The 14,862-nt window shown below is 42.7% G+C and overlaps 1 long non-coding RNA gene across 1 annotated transcript in view; it reads right to left on the minus strand.

The window, feature by feature from the left end:
• Window positions 1-3,869, minus strand: part of LOC145520084 (uncharacterized) — a 31,542-nt gene extending 27,673 nt beyond the window's left edge. Inside the window, exon 1 of the long non-coding RNA XR_014064209.1 lies at window positions 3,514-3,869. This is a non-coding gene — a long non-coding RNA (uncharacterized LOC145520084). The remainder of the gene's footprint in view (window positions 1-3,513) is intronic.
• Window positions 3,870-14,862: the final 10,993 nt, after the last annotated feature.

Consider the following 14,862-nt stretch of genomic DNA (forward strand, 5'->3'; position numbering starts at 1 on the left):
CACCTGTGCTTCTGACCTGGCCTGACCTCATAAACCCAGGAAGCAGCTATTGTGATTACGATAAGGTGACTATTGGATGCATTTCATATATGCATCCCTGCTACCCACCTGTGAAATACTGGATGCCAGAGACCACAGAATATCCTTTGAGTATGGCCAAGCACAGAAATTGGCACGCTAGAATTAGTCAGCAAATATTTCAATAGATTTTTTTAAAAAACCAAATATGACACAAAGAAAATCTTCAATTTTGAACCGCCTAACACTTACCAGTTTGAAAAGTGAAGCCAACTGCCCTACTCCCAAGGATGACAAACCTTCTAATTTTTAGCTTGGTTTCTAAGTATGACCATCACCTGATAGTAACTTATTTTTGCTTCCTGTGAGTCAGAGAGCAAAAGGCACTGTCCCCAAGCCACCGGGGTAACCTTTAAACAAATGGCCCCATAATGAATAGTTTTGGTAAAGTAACAGCTGTTGCATTCCTTGTCATAATATGGGAAACTCTCTAATTTGTTTAGTGCTCTGTATTAATAAAACTCACACCCTAGCATTTCTAAAGAGTCTTTAACAACGTTTGTTCAGATGGCCAGTGCAAAAAGCCCGGTGTGTAATAGTCTGAGAGAGCAGTGTGGAGAGGCAGGACTCGGAGGTCAGTCTGCGACATGGAAAGGAGTACTGAGTCAGCCATCTGCCTCACTGAGGCTCATCTGGAAAATGGGCTGTGCTGAGATTACATGGGTGTAATGGACACACAAATGCCCTGAGACTGCGAAGGCCCATTTAAGATTGGATGCTGTTTGTTTTCCCATTCAGGATTTGTCCTAATCAAGAGCTAGAGAAGGGACAGGACCCCGAAGTTGCTGACATCCTATCACACACTCACAAAATCAACCACATGTGAATTGCTGGCAGAAAATATGGTTACACAAATGCTCATTTAGGACTTTCAAATAATGCTCTACCAATCTCCCCCTATTGGGCTTCCCTGGTGACTCAGTGGTAAAGAAACTGCCTGCTAATGCTGGAGACACAGGACATATGGTTCAGTCTTTGGGGTGGGAAGATCCCCTGCAGAAGGAAATGGCAACCTGCTCCAGTATTCTTGCCTGGAAAATCCCAGGGACAGTGGAGTCCGGCAAGCTACAGTCCAGAGGGTCGCAAAAGAGTCAGTTACGACTTAGTGACTAGACAGCAACAAACCCTCTGCCCTCAAATAAAAGACACACTGGTCATGAAAAACAAAACAACAATATGAGGTCTCCATGTTGAATTTTATCTCAGTAAACTTTTGAAGTAAGTATCACAGAACAGGTTTGAAAGAGGTAACATTGGAAGGTCTGATGTTGAAGCTGAAACTCCAATACTTTGGCCACCGGATGTGAAGAACTGACTCATTTGAAAAGACCCTGATGCTGAGAAAGATTGAGGGCAGGAGGAGAAGGGGACGACAGAGATGACAGAGGATGAGATGGTTGGATGGCATCACCGGCTCAATGGACATGAGTTTGGGTGGGCTCCAGGAGTTGGTGTTGGGCAGGGAGGCCTGGCGTGCTGCGGTTCATGGGGTTGCAAAGAGTCAGACACGACTGAGCAACTGAACTGAACTGAACTTAATATTAGGTTTTGAACTCTGGAGAGATCCATTACTCTTCCTATATGCAAAGTACCAACCTCTAGAAAAAGGTCACCAGCAGCAAGTCATAGGACATGACATTTGACAAGGGCCAAGGACAGGGAGAAAGTTTGAACGGAAGCTTTCCCAGGGATAGAACTTAGCCAAGGGGAGAGCTCAGTTCAGTCCAACTAGTATTCACTGGGCACCTGCCTTATGCTTGAAACAAATAAAAATTAGTATTTACTGAATACTTACTGTGTGCTTGATGCTTTTATACACACGTACCCATTGACCCTCACACTCATCACCCCAGAAGGTATTAACTGAGGTTCAGAGAGGTTGTGAGAGAAAGACAGGAACTGGTAGAGCTGCTCTTGACAGCCAGGTCCTCTGACTATACATTCCATTACTCCAACATCAGGAGTGTGTGTTCATACTATTTCCAACACTACCAATTTCCAGAAGGGATCTGAGGCGTCTGGGAGAGGGGAGATGCCAGGGGAGGTGAAGTAGAAGAACCTCAGAGTTAAAGCCTCCTGCAGCCCAAACTGTCCCAGTCAGATGGGGATAGAAGAGGTCCAGAGTAAGGACTCAACAAATGGCACACTGACTGACAGCTAGGTGGGCGGGGCTTGCGTTGAGCACCTCCCTTTTGTTAGGAGAGCGACCCCTGGGCCCGCTGACTGCCAGTGCAAAGGGCAAAGGGGCTTGCACTGTGCCTGCTGTGTGCTACCTATACAGGTGTTCTGGGACCTGCTGGCTGGGGGCCACAGGGGTGGGTGGGGACTCTCCTGAGCATCAACTATGTATCAGGAGCTCTTCATTTCTTGTCTTGCAACAACTCTGAGTTGGGGATGAGTATTTCTATTTTGCAATAAGAATATTAGTTCAAAGAGGGGATGGCTGAGTCCGCAGTTAGAGGTGGAGCCTAAGGCACAGGAAGGCTGGACCCCAGCTGGGTGCTAGGTTCCTTTCCCACTTCAGAAGGGAGGCAGAAACCATCTCTCCCTGTCCTCCCCTCAGACCCACCACTGAAGAGCAGAGACTTCGGTGAGACCCCCTTCCAAAGTCTAGCCAGCTAATGATGATAATGACGGTGGTGGTGGTGAGGGTCAGCATGTAATGAGTACTTAGTATATACCCATATACCCATATCCTATATATATATATTTGTCTTCCCTGGTAGCTCAGCTGATAAAGAATTTGCCTGCAATGCAGAAGATCCGGGTTAGACTCCTGGGTCGGGAAGATCCGCTGGAGAAGGGATAGGCCACCCACTCCAGTATTCTTGGGCTTCCCTGGTGGCTCAGACGGTCAAGAATCGGCTTGCAATGGAGGAGACCTGGGTTCGATCCCTGGGTTGGTAAGACCGCCTGGAGAAGGGAAAGGCTACCCACTTCAGTATTTTGGCTTGGAGAACTCCTTGGACAGAGGAGCCTGGCAGGCTACAGTCCATGGGGTCGTAGAGTAGGACACGACTGAGCGACTTTCACTTCACTTACTATATACCAGGCACTTGGTGGCGCGTTCTCAACTATTTCATCAACTTTGTCTGGGGTATTATCGACATTAGCCAAAGGGAGGCAAACGTCCAGAGCTCCCGGGGGCAGGAAGCCAGTAAGTGACAGAACCAGACTGAAAATCCACCTCGAACTGATGGCAAATTTCGTAACACTGGGTCAGCCTCCGTAGGGACGCAGAGGTGCGGCTCGGCACTCGGCCCTGCGGCCGCGAGCGGTCCTCAGCCGGGCCGGCCGGCTGGGGGCACTGCAGACCGCGCGCGGCGCTGCGCCCGCCTGCAGCTCCCGGCGCCCGGGGGCCGCTGCGCCCGGGTGCGCCACTCTCGCCCCCGCCTCGGCCCCCGTTACCCCCGGGCCCCCCAAGCACAGACTAACCTTCCCGCCGGGATGCAGAGAACGCTGATCCTGGCCCCAGAGACACCCCCTCGCGCCCTGCGCGCTCTCACTTACACCTTCACTTGCGCACAAAAAAGTTTCAGAGACCGCTTCTTCCGGGGTGGACGCGGCAGGCTCGGCACGGGCCCCGCTTGGGTCCAGGGGATTTGGACTCCACTGGCTCCGATCAGACGGAGAAGGGGAAACCCAGACCAAGAGCTGGGACTCCGGGAGGATCCCCGGAGCATTTGAATGTCGGGCCGATGCTTCCCCACCCCGCCCAATCTGTCACCTTTCTCTCCCTCTGCCCTGCAGATTTCACTCCCCACCCAGCCCGCTCACCGAATTCTGACTTTGAACCGAAACGTGTTCAGGAGTGTTTGAGGCCAGGCCACAGCCAGTAGGCGCTCTGGCCCTCGCCAAAGCAGCTGCAAATGGGCATCGCTGTCCCTCGCGAGGGAACCCCACCGAGGCGGGGTCATGCTTTCCAAAGTTATATCCAGGCGAAGTAAGAGGCATCCACTGACCTTGACCCTTCTCCGCGGTCACCTGGGATACAGGCATTTAAGGTGGGCAGTTTAACGAGGTGATAACTAAGTGAAAATGATCTGGTAGCCTCTTGAATTTGAAGCACCAATTGAGGCTTTCTTTAGAAGAGGAATGTTATGAATAGGTTACTCTCAAGGAATTCTGTTACCAGTAATCACCCCTAAATTTAATTGGTCATTCTGCCGTTAAAGGTCTTGCAGACCCCTCCAAGTTCTAAGACGACAAGGAAAAGAATGTTTCTGAGATTTACAACTGGGAGGGAAGTATCATGTTACTTTGCATTAGGTTATACATTAGCATACTTCTTGAATTGAATTTTCCACTTTCACTTTTTAATATCTTTCCAATTCCCAACTAGTCTCTGGAAATTTTAAAAAGGGCGGTGGGAGGGTTGGTGATGTGTATGCCACAGATGGAGATGGAAAGGCTGCCCAGAACATGTTGACATTTAAAAAAAAAGTTAACATCCCCCTACACTTTAAAAGTATGATATTAGGAACAGAGTTATGATGGCAAAAGTTACTCGTAGAACATCTGTTCCTTCCAATGGGAGGATTTCTTTCCTGCCAAGAATTTATGAATTTTATATAGGAGCTGGATTCTGTTTGGGGAAGGAGGAAGGAAGTGAGCCAAAGCAGCCCCCTCCTCTGCCGGGAATTCAGGGATACTGTGCTCCTGACTTGTAGATGGATCTTGAAGCTGCTGATGGAGTAAAAGTCCTCCTTCAGAAGGACATGGCTGAGAATGGAAAAAAAAAAATCACAAACAAATACCACCGGTGGTTTTAAAGTAAATTGAACAGTACAAAGGAAGGTCAAGGCCATGGGACTTGAAGACAAGACACTCCCGTTCACAGGAGGCCTAATCCTTTTGAGAGAAGAAAGGAGAGTTTATTATTGGTATAAAACCTGCCCAACTCATATCAGCTCATTTTAGATGTTCCTTTCATTTTCATATGGTCCTGATAGGCAGTCTTCCATTCATCCCAAACACTTCAATCAGCCCCTTCCTCTGCAGTCTATTGTCTTTCCCTGTTGCTCAATTGATCCTAGTGATTGGAAGGGTTATCTTCCTAAAACCACCAGAGGGATGCTGCTAGAAGTCATCAGGGTGAACAGGACACTAAATGGATTAGCAGTTGAAACAGTAATGAGCCTTTTTTGACTCAAGGCAAGTTTACCTAAGTGGATTTCCAATGGTTTTCTCTTTAGGAACTTTCTGCTCTTAAGCTGTATGTCCTGCATGGAGGAGATCCTTTTGCATCTTCAAGTAAACCGATCTAGGTTCTTGTCCTTATGTGGAACCTGCTTCTTTGTCTTTTTTTTTTTAATATTTTTTAATTGAAGGATAATTGCTTTACGATATTGTGTTGTTTTCTAACAAACATTAACATGAATCAGTCACAGGTATGCATATGTTCTTTTTCTTTTTTCCTCATAGAATTTTGGAGGAAACATGAAAAAAAAAAAGAAAATCATCTAAGATCAAGAATCTAAATTGTAAAAAAAAAAAAGAAGAAGAAGACTCTAAATTGTTTCTGTTTGACAGCAAGAGAGGGGAAAAAAATCAGCATTAAGGGTTTAGTACATTTGCTGCAGTCAACAAATATTTATTAAGCATTTACTGCATGCCAAGCAGTTTGTTAGGTGTTGTTACCCCTCCTACAGGGGAGCTAGACAATACATGTATCTAGTATATGTTACATCTCCGCTAATGCTTAGTGGCCTGTGGAAAAATCCAGCACATTAAAAGATAATATCAGGGACAGAGTGGGAGGGTTCTTCTAGTACAGCCAGGGAAGGTTGCTCCAAGGAGTTGACATTTGAGTGGTCCTTCTAGAACTTTCCCAATGCAAATATACCCCAAAAGACATAAATGTAGATATATTTTTATCAAGTTGGATTGTACTGTATAGGTGTCTCCCCCTCCAGTTAACTTCTCCTGAACATTCTTCTGCATCTAAAGAGCATATGGCTTGAGAACTTGAGACTGGGTGGAATCAAGTTTAATTCCAGCTTCACTCCTCACTGGTTTTGTGATTCCAGGCAAGTTCCCTAAGCTGGCTTGACCTCAGAGCCCTCATCCTTAAAATAAGATGAATAATTATGTCTGCCTCATGAGGGTTATTGAGGAGACCAAATGAGAAAAATACATGTCAAATACCGAGTATGGGGACAGCATGCAGTAAACGTTAATAAATGTTTTGGTGTTGTTTAGTCACTAAGTTGTGTCTGACTCTTTTGCGACCTCAGGGACTGTAGCCTGCCAGGCTCCTCTGTCCATGAAATTTCCCAAGCAAGAATACTGGAGTGAGTTGGCATTTCCTCCTCCAGAGGCTCTTCCCTACTAGTGTCTCCTGCATTGGCAGCATTCTTTACCCCTGCACCACCTGGGAAGCCTAAGTCGCCCTAGGACTTACTTAACCTACACTGTGCTGCTGGAAAGAAATATTTGGATGCAAACCTAGCTCAGATAATATGAATGAGCTAAAGGAGAAAAATAAAACAAAACCAAACTCAAATGTAGGAAATGTGCCAAATTAGCACGTTTTAAGTGTTTAAGAATTTAAAAAAATTTTTGAAATATCTATTCATTTATTTATTCAGACTGTGCTGCACGGCATGTGAAATCTTAGTTCCCCAATCAAGGGTGGAAACCGTGCCTCCTGCAGTGGAAGCACCGTATTAACCGTTCGACCTCCAGATAAGTCCCATCAACACATTTTTTTTAGGAGAGACTCTTTTTTCCTTCTGCCACCCCTGATGCTGAATCATACTCTCACATTAAAAATCTGTCCATTTACCACCTACACTTAAGGTTCAGGGACCTCTGGATTTTGCAGAGCAGATCAGTCTATGGCCTGATGTAGACTAAGGATGAGGGTCTAAACAGTCCTAGATGGGAATGAGATTCTACAGCAGCGTAACTGTGGAACCTGGGGGGCCTCGGCTTCTTCAGGTGGTGCCTTCCCTTCTTCAGGTGACACGTTTCTTGGAACTCCCTCTGGCTCTGACGGTCATGTGTTGCTTGAGTATTAACCAGCTCCCAGACTGTGCTCCCATGCTCTGCAGAGCCTCCCCTGCTTCCGAGATCAGAAATGGCTCTATGAGTCATTTGTCCATGCCCCGAGGCACAGACCCAGATCTATTTTAAGTTGAGATCCTGGTTAGGGGAAAAGGGATTATCTTCAGATATTGGGAGCATTAGGAGAATGTTAGCAGAGCATTTTGGAAGATGGCGGTGAGGGAGTGTTTCCCGTGGGACGTGGCTGAGAAATGTGGGCTCAAAGTACAGCCATCCAGCATGCCACTCCTTTTGGCTGACTTCCTCTTGGGCATTCTCCATTCGGGGGGGGGCCTTGGAGTGTATGATCTTCTGCACAAGATACTCTCTTAGGCTAGTCTCCAACTGGCCTAACTATCAAATGCTAGTCTTTATTCTAACAGATTGAATACATGTGTCAAGTACTTTGGAATCAGTGAATGAAATACCCAGAAAGAAAAGCATGGCTTACTTACTTTTGATGATTTTATAGAAGCTGTGGGGGTGCCGTGATGCAGAAACAGACTGCCTTTTCTTGAGTCATTATCCAAACTGGAGCACAGAAGAATGTGGTGTATTTTTAATGGGATGACAGATAAGATTACTTGTGTCTATTAGAAAGAAGGGTAGATTAGGTTAGTCTTGTCCTTATAGCTTCCTGTACACCAAATTAACCCCTGTTTAGTTTTAAAAACTAACACATTCCATGGAGGTGAGGAACAGAAAAACCTCCAAATGAAGTTAGCTTGAGTTTACCTGGGAGGTGGTGTGATGTGGCAGAAAAAGCCTGAGCTTAGGAATCAGGTAGATCTAACTTCCCATCACAGCTGTGTGACCTTGGGTGAGTCACTTGCCTCCTCTGGGCCTTGGTCTTCTCTACTACAAAATGGGCATAATCATAAATCAGTAAACATCTAGCTAAGTCCTTGGCATACTATAGGTGCTCCGTGAACGTGAATGTTTTCCATCTACCTCCAGCTCGCTCAACCAGCAACTCCAGGTTCCCAGGACCTTCCTCCAAACATGCAAGAAATGTTTTCTTGTGGTCAATGGCAAAGACCAAGGATGGAGAAACCAAAGAGTTAAAAAGAATACAAACAAACAAATAAACCATGTGTCCTAAACCTAGCATCTAAGAAATTGTTCCTTCTCACGCAGTTTCTGTTCCAAGTTCTGTGTGGCCAATCTGGGAACATTGTCAAAGCAAATGTTAGTTAAAAATTGTTTACCAAAGGACAGGTAGTTAAATATCACGTACAGCTGCGAATTTTGTTATCGCAAATCTAAAATAATTTTTCTCAAATCTTTCTTTATAAAGGAAGACATTGGACAGAAGCGTTCAAATAGGTCCTGAGGTGGAGAGAGGATTTTTTTTTTTTTTCCTTTCTGTTATTTTTGTAGATTTACTGTCTGATCAGCCCTCTGTAGTGCTTAAAAAAAAAAAAAAGCCCAAAGTGCCACACATTCTAATTAAGGAAATAATAAATGAAAACATGTGTGTACCTATTCCTGTGAGTTATTTGTCAGTTGCTAAATAGATCACTGGCTCAGTATTGCTGGAGCTTGAGTAGACTCCACCATTCATTGAGAAAACTGATCTGACTTAATCAGTGCAAACATTTGACTGTGCCATATTATCAGTTTTTTCACAGGCAGTATTGATTGTATATCAGAACAAGAAAACGAAAATAAAAAACTCTAAACCTAGAAGAGGTCACGTGCTTCCAAATGCAAATTGAGATCCAAACATTAAACAATAGGGATCTTCTAATCCTTTTACAAAGACACAAATTGCAAATCAGACTCCCATGCCAGGCTGGCTTTGCCTAACAAAGTCTTTAATGCAAAGAATCCCTTAGGCAAAGCCTCCCCTGTTTCTACAAGCTTTGGCACCAGTCACCAAAAGAGCCTATGAAGTCAGTTATGCTGCAAAATCATAAAGTTAATTGTGCTTAGAGCAAAATCATGTTATTCCCCTGGTCTAGATATACAGTCTCCAAACTTGAGAAACCGAAGGTACCTGGATTTGCAGGTGAAGCTCCATTTTGCTGGAATCATTCATTTCAACAGAAGTTTATATTTTGTTGAATAATGCCAAATCCTTCATGCTGAACCTGAATAACGCGTTTCAACATGCTTTAACATGCGCCTGATAAACAAGTTGGAGGTATCTAAAATAATAAGGAATCAAGAAAATTGTAGGGAAAAAATGGCTCATGTGGTTGTAGTCAAGTAGTTAAGTCTCTCAAAGAACTAACTATCCAATCACTTGTCCAAGGAAGGTAAACAATTTTTACTGGGTTACATTGTGGATAGAGCAACTGCATTAGGAAAAAATATCTGTAGACATGCACATTTATATGTACTGATTCATTTTTGGTTCCATTGCTTTTTGCATAGTTGCTGGTAAGGTAGGTGTTGAACAGATTATATATGCTTGAATGAAGTTGCATGGAAAGAGAAAGCAGAACAAGTCAGAATTATATTTTTATACTTTTAGGAAATGGTTCCTATGTTCTCCCATGAGGAGCATGGTGATAAGTGAATAGTCCCCATCTTAGCTGGTAACACAATACTATTGCAGCACAACAGAGAATAATGAAACAATTTTGGGGCATCAGAGCACAATATCACATTGAATTTAGAACTTTCCTTCTAGAAAAAGGGTGTATGTATTGTAAAAAAAAAAAACAACTGCATCCCCCTCTAATGTCCCCTTGGGTTCTCAGACTGGAGCCATCAGCTGTTGGCTTTTTAAGTGAGACCTAGGTCCTCAACAGTGTTCAGATCCCCGCTTGATGTGACCTTGGGCACGTTCCAGTCTTTTATCCTGGCCTCAGTTCTCTCCTTGAGTTGAAGGGTCTTGAAGACCCTTTCCTGCTCAGACCGCCTGTGTAATTTTATAACTTTCAGTGCTTACAGTCTGTTCTTCATTCCTCTGGGAGGTAGTAACAATGCCTCAAAGGCAGGGAGGAACATTTGTCAATTCTAGGCACTGTTTTCTAGAGTCAGTTTTCTAGAACAGTTTAGACATGTTCAGAAGTAAGAAAATTACTGTCATCCAAGCAGCAAGGAGAGTCTCAAGCGTGAAGAGCAACAAACTGGAAGAATAGGTGGCCCTTCCTTATTTGGGCAGACTGGCCCATCCAGGATCCTAGAATGGAAAGTAGCTTCTTAAAGCTTTTAAAGTGTTTGTCGTATGTTCACAGTAAACTTACTTATATTTTCACCCTTGAGAGGCGGCACAATGGGTATCCAAAGGGAAGAAAAAAATACTTCCTTTTTCCAAATTCTGGCTTCCTGAAGGCCATGCCCAGTAGTCTCCTAACTACTTCCAGTGGGTCACCTGACACCCATCTGCCTCCCCTAATACACATCAACACCACCCCTCTCCCACCCAGCCATGAACAAAATGCTTTACAGAATCAATACTGAAAAACACTCAGCAAGGAGGAGTCCTTTAGAAAGAAATGCCAGGATTTGGGGCTAAATAATCAATAAATAATTAGTTGTATTCAATGAAATCCAGTAACTACAGGTATTCAAGGGCACATAAGGAAAGCTTCCAGTGCCCTTCAGGAGCTCATGTCTGCTAGGGGAGCCACGCCCATAAAATCTTTTTCTTAAAGTTTTTATTCAAATATAGATGATTTACAATGTTGTGTTAGTTTCAGATGTACAGCAAATGACTCATGACTCAAATATATATATATATATATATATATATACGTATAGTATTTTTTTCTTTTTATAGATTCTTTTCCGTTACAGGTTTTTATAAGATAGAAATAAAGAGTGATATAGAGAGGGTCTTGTTGGTTATCTATTTTATATTTAGTGGTATGTATAAAATTTTGTGATCTATAAGGATATGATTTTAAGGAAAGACCTAGACTGAAGGGGTGGGAGGGCTTTTTAAGAATTACCTATGAAGGATATATGACTGCTTGTCAGGGGAATATGGGTCTTTTGAGAACCAGCAGAGACCAGCGTCTGCCAGCAAAGGCTAAACATCATGCACTGAGGGGTCCAGAATAGTTTTGCCTGGCTGGTACACTTACAGTGTGATTGGATACTTAAGGAGATGAAGCTTGACAAGTAGTGAGGGGCCACAGTTTAAATCTTTACCCACTAGGTCCTAGGGACATTGGGAAGGTAATGAGCAGAGGAGGGGCTTGACCAGATCTGTTTGACTGGGAAAGCTGTGTGCTGAGACAGACACAGGTGCTGTTCTTCCACCTCACACTAAAAGTATAAATCATATTCGTGGCAGAGTGATCAGCTCCAGAAACTTCTGCAGGAAACTTCCCCATCTTGTCTACCTTGACAAAGGCAGTCTCATGTTAACTGGGCGACAGAAAGTCTGGGGCTTTTGACTCCTAAACAGGTTTACTGGAAGAAACTGGATGTTAGTAAATCCTTCTGAACTGGAGTGTATCCATTTTGCCTGTAGCCCTACCAGCCCAGCAGACTGAGGACAAAAGCATTAGAAGAGAAATGCTTTGAGTATGCCAGCAAAAATGAGAAACAAAAACAAAACACTAAACTGGAAAGGAAACCTTGGTTTCCTCGTCCATAAAATGGGGATGAGAGAGGGAAATCCCACCCCTAACTTTTGTTTTGAGGATTAATTGAGGTGATGGAGCGTGTAAATGCTTCAGAGAACTCAGACAGTTGTGCAGAAATAAGAGGTGACTATATATCAGCAAACGTGACCAGGATCAGAAAAGGGGTATGCTTGTTTTTACTGAAAAATTCCTTCCATGTGTCATGACAAAGAGACTCTGCTTATGGTTTTCACAAATTCACGCTCCTCGTTGGCTTTCATCAAGTGTATCTAGAGTTCCTTCAATTTCCCTGTAAAGTTGCTTATCCATTTTAGCTGTTGTAAGAGGTCATGAAGGTAGAGTAGGGCTTCCCTGGTGGCTCAGTGGTAAAGAATCTACCTGCCAGTGCAGGAGATGCAAGTTCAATCCTCCTGGAGAGGGAAATGGCAACCCACTCCAGTATTCTTGCCTGGGAAATCCCATGGACAGAGGAACCCAGCGGGTAACAGTCCATGGGGTTGCGAAGAGTTGGACATGATTAAGTGACTAAACAACAACAACAATGCAGGTAGAGAGTGTGAGTGCATTTGCTTCGCGCCTTGATAATCTGGTCACCATTCAGTAATATGTTGATCGAGTACCAGGTAGTACAGATTCAAATATTATAGCTGAGATAGGTGTTGTAACCCCACTCAACCTCTCAGCCTCGGATACCTTGGACTGGACAGCCTTGACTGTTTTCCCTAGTTGATTTTAGATAATTGTCAAATCTCTACCTGCAGCTTCATCCACCCATCTATTTATCTGTCTCTCCATAAAGAGCTGTTTCTCTTTTTCTGTTTAGATGATAACATTTAACATACAGGTGGAAAGAAACAAAAAAGGATGGCAAATGGCCCTCATACTCTGGAACATAATTATAATTATTGTGTTGTATCAGCGAAAACTGTTCTAGTAGGCATACCCAAATGTCAGAGGGATTCTGGAAGTGTGAATTTATTTCCTGTCGTTGTTACTAAATTAGAATTCTATTTATTTCCTCCTTTTCCTAAGAACAAGTGGCGAATGACATTTGGGAGGACGGGTTGCAACATGCTGACTCATTTAGGGTGTTGAGAAGACTGAAACAATTTGAAAAAGTGGTATTATAGCACAGGCACGGGGAAAACAATTAGAAAGATGGGCTCGGGATGTTTGTGTTTCCAGAGAAGCAACTTGACTGATATTCCAACCCCATGCCCTACCTCCCCCACAACTAAGTCAGCTGCCTATGGTGGCCTAGAGGGCAGCCTGAAAGATTTTCTGTGTTTATGCTAGCATTTTGGCAGATGGTTTCCTTTGCGTTTCGACTGTGACCAGGGTGTTGAACCCCTAGGTACTTTAGAAGGATATAAGAATTTATTATTTTTTAGGAGATGATGAGAAATTTACCCCAAATTTATTTATTTTTTTTAAGTTAAAGCTTTCCAAAGGGTATCTGTTCTCAACTTGCATTTTAGTTTCACTTAATGTGTGTGGGGGGAGATATTATACAATCAAATGCAATCAAAAGCATTCTGATTGCAACAGTACTATCTTTGCATTTTCACAGAATATAGAACATTCCGTGATATATTCCACAGCATTCGTTATGTAGAGAATTCTTGGTAGTTTGGTATGAAATATTACTGAGTGCTCTGCTCTGCATGTGAACAGTGAATGAGTTTCCTAAACAACTTTTAGGAAGCAGAAATAGTTTCAGTTTAGTGCTGTAAAAACATGTCACTATACAATAGTGTATAAAATGTGCTTAGGAAAGACGAGGAAATAAAACACATAAAAGGTTAATACATAATGATAAATACCAAGGACAAAATTATAAATACACAAAAAAGGTTTGGGTAGGTCCGGATGGTGTCTGTGTGTTTTACAAGTCAGGGAGAAGGGCGAAGGTGGGGAGAAAGAGAATAAGGACTATAAATTCACTTCTGAGTGTGTGGTATTATGCTGAATGGAGCTTCAGAAGCTAGAACATATAATGGAACAGGTGGCTACATAGGCTGCTAAATTTAGGTATTCCCATAGATCAAAGTACAATGGGTCCGACCACTTGTTTTAATATTTTCCCTGCAGACTTGCTTCCATGGCTTAAAGACTGTCTCACTTCGACTTCTTATACATAAAAAAATTGTATGTAAAAATTGTGACTCTCCAAATCTGAAACAACTTTGCTTATTTCTAAAAACCGGGGACAGTTTTTAAAAGAAAGGATTAATCCCCGATTGTCCTGCTTGAGACGGTGAAGTTTCCTGTTTTAACAAACCCAAACAAGATTGTAGGAGTCAAACAGGTTCTCAGATTCAAAGAATTATTTTGCTGGAAGAGCCATTTTGTTGGAAGGGAAGAGACCGAAAGTCTGTTGATGTGTAGGAAACACTATTGTTAATCCTGTATGTGTGCGCGCGCACACACACACAAGTTAAAATCTAGGACATATAAAATTAAATGTCATGAGGAAAATGTAATAAGCAGGCATCTCAATTATTGGGTACTCTTTATTATACAGTGTAAACGGCTCTGTAATGCAGTAATGACAGTACACCTAGGAGCTCAGAACTGATAGGTATTAAAGTAAATAGTTTACTTTAGTAAATAGTCTCGAATAGTTTTGTCCTGTTACATTTTTTGAAAATCTCACTTTAGATACCGAAGCTTTCTTCTTCAGGTTAGAAAAAGTTAATGCAATATTTCCTCCCTATGACATAAGAAGATGTAAACACATTTAACATGTCTTGGTATTTTATGGTGTTTCTTCTACCTGAGATGATAGACAGTTAGTAAATAGGAAAATGGCAAAACAAGCTTTCAATAAACACTTTTCATACACAAACTACATGCCAGAAACCTCTGTATAAGAGAAAGGTGGATTCAAGAGCAGTCACCATGATTTAATACAAAGAAAAGGGTAACAGAATGTAGACTTTCTGTTTAAATAACTTTAATTGCTCTTTTAAAAACAAAGGCTAAATATTTGCACCTATACCCTTTTTTAAAAAGTTTCTCCATTTAAAATAGGTACTTATTTTGGAATAGTTGGAAACTAAAAAATTTAATCCAAGAAAACCTGTATTAGTATCTTGATGTTTCTTTCCGGTCTTTACTCTTAATTTTGTTTTTTTTCTCTCCTTCAATGCACACATTTGAGCTTATACAATTGGAATCATTCTGTTTA

This window comes from Giraffa tippelskirchi, chromosome 1 (assembly GCF_054371585.1).
Source record: "Giraffa tippelskirchi isolate mGirTip1 chromosome 1, T2T-mGirTip1v1.2.pri, whole genome shotgun sequence".
In the NCBI taxonomy this organism is placed as follows: Eukaryota; Metazoa; Chordata; class Mammalia; order Artiodactyla; family Giraffidae; genus Giraffa; species Giraffa tippelskirchi.